A 6,933-nucleotide genomic window follows, 5' to 3' on the forward strand; every position below is an offset into this window, starting at 1 on the left:
GCAGTTGCAGCTGACGCTGGCTCAGGCTGCCGACCAAGTCGCCGCGCAGGAGCCGGTGCAGACGACGTACGCACACGCCACCGAGTTCAAGTGCAGCGTGTGCGTACGTCGCCAGCTATGGCCACGCTCGTCGCCCACCGCAGATCGGCGCACCGCGGCACCGCTTCTCCGACATCTTCGACAGCGGGTGCGCGTGCAGCTTCGTGTTCCACTCGCGGGTGGCGGCGACGAGCCATGCCCTCGCGTGCGCACAGCGCGCCACGGAGCAGCGCCTTCCCCGTAGAGGCCATGGACGTCGACCAGGGCCACGCCCGCCGAGTCAGCGCCGCCCATCGCCTCGCCGGCCCAGCGAGCGACGCTCCGACGGCAAGCGCCGCCGCCTCAACAGCGCGGACGACACCGACGCCCAGAAGCTGGCCGAGCATCTGCAGCTCGTGGCCGAGGACGGGTCGAGGACCCCCCAAGCGCACAAGCCATCCGCGGCCAGCGCTCTCTCGCTCCTGTCCTCGCCGTGTATGTGCACAACGCGCAACGGTTCACGTGCACGCTGTGCACATACACGGCCCCTCGGCACCCTCCGGCGTCATCGGTCTCGGCACCGGCGCGTGGCCTTCCAGGACCGGTTCTTGGCGGGCTGCGCGTGCGGCACGCCCTTCGCGTCGCGCCGGCCGCAGCTAGCATGCGAAAGCGTGCGCCGGCTCACGCACCCGCAGAGGCTCCGCGTCCGGTAGGAGCATCAAGCCACGCCGATCGCGGGAGGCCACCGTCGACTCGGCGGCCACCCCACGCCCGACTTGCCGCCAGAAGCCTCATCGGAGCTCGCTGCGTCCCCCCGCAGGCGAGCTCCACAGACGTGACATTCAGGGACAGGAAGCGGAAGCACAAGCTCGCGGTCGCTGGGGCCCACCACTGCCCCGCAGGTGGTGGCGGCCAGGATAGCCGATCGACTCGGCGAGATCAGGCCGCCTCGGTGGGGACCTCCACTACCGCGAGAGGTGGTGGTGTCTCGCATCGCGGCGAGACGAGAAGCTGCTCCAGCACCGCGCTGGGGCCCCGCTTCCACGCAGGTGTCGCGTCCAGGATTGCGGATCGCCTCGCTCCACCTTCGCCGAACGTATCGCTGCTGGACGAGGAGCGAAGGAGAGCGAGCCGCCGGACCCGACGCACTGCGCAGCGGACAGGAGTCCACGGCCACCGAGCCGATGGACGTGGTGGTGGAGACCACGACCTCAGCGACCGCCCGACGACACCCGGGCATGGCGCCTCCAGTTTGACGGAGCTTGTCGAAGTGCGCCCAACCCTGGTGGTGCCGGCGCCTGCTCTAACAGGGGCGCCGTCGTGTGGACGGGCTCGCACTACATGCCGGGCGCCAAGGGACTAACAACACGGCCAGTACGGCTCCTGATCGCGCCGCGCGGCTCGGACCCGGTGCCACCAGCCTCCGCGTCGAGGGCGACAGCCTGCTGGTGATCCGCCAGGTCAGGGGCTATACGCCACCAAGAGCACTCGGCTGCGGCAGCTCAGGAATGCCGTCCGCCACGAGCTGGCTCGGTGGGGCAGCACTCGCTCCACCACATCGACCGGCAAGGCACGCGTTCGCTGACCGCCTGGCCAACCGGGCGCTCGACATGAAGAGCGACAAGTCGAGTGCAAGGAGCACCCGGTGGCCGGCGCGTGCACGACACTCATGGGTCCGCCCTCGACGGGCCCGCCGACGACGCCGCCGCCTGCCCCAGTGGACGCCGAGATGGTGGACGCGGACAACGATGACGGTGAGATGTATGCTCCGATGCGTTTGGAGCCCGGCGTGATCCCTGCCCACCGCCCGCGTCTCCGCCTTCGCCAATTGACCGACGACGGATGGAGGCTGCCGGTGAAGTGGTGGAGCGTCTGAGCGCGCTCTATCGGCCAAGATCACGAACGCCAGCGACTGGGAGACCGCGGAGGGCTACATCACAGCCCTCCCGTACCTGCTGCTGACGAGCTGCAGCCATACACCCAGTCGCGACAGGCCAGACGCCCGAGCCCACGAGCAGCCACCTCCAGGCACCCACGACCAGCACAGCGGGACCACAGCGGGCAGCGGTGGGGACGACGAGGCGAGCAGGACCCGGCTGGAGAACCGCGACCGGCTCACCCGCGCCGCCGCCGCCGCCGCCGGGGACGAAACGCCGACGCAAGGGCCACCGCCAGCGACGCCACCCACGCACACCGCTCGTCAGGCTGGTGGTCGGAGCCAGCGCAGGAGCCGACGACCCCGAGCGCCGGACGAGGACCAGCACCACCTCACCTACCGGATCGACGAAGCTCTCGCCGAGCTCCATGCGCTTGAGGGGATGACCCCACAGGACAGGCCAGCGATTTCCAGGGCGCGCCGCCGTGTCGGCCGCATCCGGTCGGCCATCAACCAGCGCCTCCTGCGTCACCGGTTCGACACGGCGGAGAAAGAGTGTGTCGACGGCATTTTATCGGGCGGTGCAGCCGCATCAGCTGCGATGGCAGCGGCGGACGGCGAGCAGCAGCACGAGGACGCCGGCACCTGCCCCATCCCGGGCGCCCAGCTTTGGCGCCATTTTGACCAGGTCAACGCCCCGGCCAAGGCATTTGACCCGGAGGCCCCGGCTGGAGAAGCGTTCCGAGCCGCGATGGCAAGTCTGCCCGCCGCCACGAGGTTCCGGGAGCTGCTCACGGAGGCGCCGACGGCGGACGACATCGAGACGCAGCTCCAACCGCCCGCGGCGCCTCCAGCCCGGCCTCGATGGTGTCGGGTATGATGTCTACAAGCGCTTCGCGATTCAGCTGCTGCCCGCGCTCACAGCGGCGTTCCAGCGATGCTGGGAGGCGCAGCGTGTGAGCTGGAAGCTCGGGGTGGTGCGCCTCCTACACAAGAAGCCCGCGCGAGGACCCGGCGAACTGGAGCCCATCTGCCTCCAGCAAGCCATCTACAAGCTCTACGCGGGGTCCTCGCGCGGCGGCTGGTGCGGTGGCTGGACGCCAATGAGCCCACGCGCCCGGCCAGAAGGGCTTCCGGTCGGTGAACGGCTGCGGGGAGCTCTTCCTCGCGGCCACGCTCATCGACCACGCCCGCCGCCGCCACAAACCGTTGTACGAAGTCTGGTATGACTTGCAACGCGTTTGGCAGCGTGCCCTTCAAGCTGTTGTGGGACGCGCTGGAGCGTCTGGGCGTGCCCCCCACTACGTCGACGTGTAGGACTTTACGACAGCGCTGCCTTCGTCGTGGGCAACGCTGCCGGCCCGACGGACCCGATCATGCAGCGCGTGGGGTGTTTCAGGGGTGCCCGCTGGGCCCGCACCTGTTCTCGGCCGCGATAGCCCCTCCTCCACGCGCTGCAGAAGCTGCCCAGCTCCGGCGTCCAGCTCTCCGGTGACGACCGCCCTGGTGTCTCGGCGTATGCCGACGACCTCAAGATTTTCAGCGGCACCAAGGCGGGAGTCATCGCGCAGCACGGCTGGTCGCCGCGTTCCTCGACTGGACCGGCATGAAGGCAAACCCGCCAAGTGCCGGTCCAGGCGTCGGCGGCAGCAACGGCGCGGTCGGGAGGGCGAACCTCGACCTCGCCCTCGCGGACCGCGTCCACGATGACGCACCATCAGTCGTACGCGTATCTGGGGATCGGCGACGGATGTTCCATGTGCGCCGTCGCATCGAGCTTGCACCCAAGCTGAAGACGCTCGCAAGATGCGACGGCGCTCATCGAGTCGGGACTGGCGCCGTGGCGGGTGGTGAAGGCCGTGAAGGTGTACCTCTACCCTCGGGTGATGCGCCCTCCGGCACCTCCACCCCGAGGACCAGCACCTCAAGGGCTTTGAGACCACCTGCGTCGTGGCCTTCGCCACCTGCTACGCTCCCCAGTCGACGGCCAAGGAGTTCTTCTACACGCCGGTGTCGCGCGGCGGCCTGGGGCTACTGCCGCTGGTGGAGCTGCGCGCGCTCAGATTGCGCACGGGTGGCAGATGCTGCACTCGCCCGACCCGGCCATCCGGCGCATCGCGCGCGAGCAGCTCTACCAGATCGCCGACGCGCGGCACCGGCTGGACCGCCCGCACTGGCAGCAGCGCGACGAACTGTGCGGGCGGTTCCTCAACTTCGAGCTCGGGATGTCGGTCCACGCGCCGGCCAAGCGCCGCACCGGCGACATCGCCTCGCTGTGGACCGACATCCGCAGAATCTCAAGAAGCACGGTCTCAAGTTTGAGACCGCGCCGACCAGCATCAGCCACCAGCCCAGCCGCTGCAGCTTCGCGTGCCGCACCACGCTGAGTGCTCGAACCGCAACGTGCTGCGGCACGTGAAGCAGCACATGAAGATCAAACACTGGCAGGGCTGGTGCGCGTTGCCGGACCAGGGCAAGACGGCCCGGGCGCATGGTGGCGTGGGTAGCGCCTTCCTCACGCACGGGGGCTGTGGGAGAGCGACTACCGCTTCGCCGTGCCGCCCGCCTCAACCAGGTGGACACGCACAGCGTGCTCCAGCGGCGGCACCTCCGCACCCACGGCCGCTGCAGGCAGCCGGGTGCCCGCACGGAGACGCTACCCCGTGCTCACCACTGCCCGGGCACCATGGACGCGATCCGCGCCGCCACGACGACGCCTCAGAACATCGAGCGCGCTCATCGCGTCGTCGGGCGACCGCGGGATCGCGCCGAGCTCCGGTCAACCAGACCGTGCCGTCGCTCGCCGGCCCCGCGCTACGGCCCGACCTCCAGCTCTACAACCACCAAAGAAAACGGTGGCGGTGGTCGACCTGGCCGTGGCGTTCGAAGAGCAGGCGAGCAGACGACCGGAAGCTCGGGATGGCGCGCATCGCCGCGCACAAGCGCGCCAATTACGACCGCATCAAGCGACACCTCGAGCGCCAAGGATGGAAGGTGCACCTCTCGGCGCTCGTCTACGGTTCGCTTGGTGCGGTCGCGAGCGGCCACAAGGTGTACACGAACACCTTGGGCTCCTCAACGTGATGCCAAGCGGCTGGACAGGCTATCGGTGGCGTGCATCCAGTCCAGCCGCCGCATCTGGAACCTGCATTGCGCAACACCGGGCGCGCCAGCAGATCAAGGGTGATCGGGCGACGGAGACCGGGGGACTCCGTCGCGCACCGCCGCCACTAGACGCACTACAGGCCCTAGTTGGCCAGAAGACCATGTAGGGAACCGCCCTCGGAAACCCATTTCGGTGCCGACTGAACTGACGGATGTGCCACCACCTTGGGGTGGTGCATTTCGACATCGGACGCGCCGACTAGTATCAGATATTGTTACGAACCATAGTTAGATATCAGATAGGAACTACTTAGGCAGTTAACGGGTCTACCGGATGGTAAATACACATACACTCTCTGTTCTAATCAGTGTGAAAACTGGTTTCCCGACTTTTAGTTGGGTCTTTTCACATTCATTTTGGATTCCGGAATGCTACGCTGGTTTTCTTGGAACGGTCTCGGGGGCTTTCACTTCCCCGCAGGGCCAACCATCACCGCTCTTTTCATTTATATCTTACTTTTCACAATACTTTTCTACTGATATATTTCAGTTCCTATTGACACATTTAGTATTCTATTGCAATTTACAATATCCTGCTATATTTCAGAAATCAACACACATATTCCTGAAATGTCAGGTCTGAGACTCCTTTTGCATGAGAATACTCTCGGCCTTTTGGCTAAGATCAATGTAGTATCTGTTCAAATCGGTGTGAAAACTGGTTTCCCGACTTTCAGTTGGGTCTTTTCACATTCATTTTGGACATCCGTAGATAGCCGGCTTGCTGGGTATCCACGGGACGTCTCAGGGGCTTTCACCGCATCCCCGCGGGCCAACTTGCCCATCTTTTCTAACCTTTCTCTACTTTCGCCTACGGGCCGGCCCTTCACCAACGCATCCAGGGATGCGCTCGGTCCCGGACTGGCAGCCGGAGCGCTCGCCGTCCACCGACAGCGAGTGCTCCACCGCCCCACTCCAGCCTCGCCAGCGACGCGTCTTTTATAGCGCGGTCAGCGACGGGCGGAGTGGCTGACCAAGTGGACGGGCGGCGGACGGTCCCCTAGGGCTTCGGTTACCATTGTGGACCGTCCGCCCGCCCCGTTTTGACTCGCCACCGGCGGAAACGGCTCGCGGAGCCGCCGCGCAGTGCCGCTGCTCGCACCGCGCGGTCTCAAACGACAACTTCGGGCACGGTGGGCACCCGCTGCCCATACAAAGCGCCATCGCGGGCCGACCCGCTGGCGACCAGCCACCCGGTCTCGAGCGCGACCTCGCGTCGTTTCGAGGATCGGGCAGCGCGACGGTCCACCTTCTCCGCCCGCTCAGATCGAGCCCTCGCCCAGCCTCGCCCCTGGCCGCCGGCCGGCCGCCTCGCCGCTCCGCCGCCTACGCCGCCCCGACGCCGCTCCGCAGCGCGCCGTTCGGCTTCCTCGGCTGCCCGCCCCCTCTCCCTGCGCCTCAGCTATGATGTTGGCCGACCCGGCAGGGCGGCGGCAGGCTGCCCGATTGGGTAGCGCCTGGGGCGCGCTGGCACCGCCACTGCGCGCGGCCCTGGCGGTCCACGGGCAAACCCGGACGACGACGCCAGCGAGCGAGGGACGACTCCGCCCCTGCCGGCGGCGGCCCCAAGACCGCCAGTCCGCATCGAGGCGGCGCGGCATGCTGCCCGCTGGCAGCGCTCGCAGCCCGCCGGCTCGCGCTCCGCGGCCACACCCTGGCCCCAGCACCCGACGCCCCGCGCGCTGGCCCAGACGCCGAGGACGGCCGCGCCTCCGCCGCCAGCCGCCCCGGCCCCGCGATTGATGATGGCCGACCGCAGGGCGGCAACATGCTCCCGTCCGGCGTGCCGGGGCGGCCAAGCAACCGCCGGCTCGTGCGCTGGCGGCCGCCTCCACCTCGACGACGCCGCCGTCGCAGCGACTCCCTCCGACCCC

This window comes from Phytophthora cinnamomi (genome assembly GCF_018691715.1).
Source record: "Phytophthora cinnamomi strain GKB4 chromosome Unknown Contig29, whole genome shotgun sequence".
In the NCBI taxonomy this organism is placed as follows: Eukaryota; Oomycota; class Peronosporomycetes; order Peronosporales; family Peronosporaceae; genus Phytophthora; species Phytophthora cinnamomi.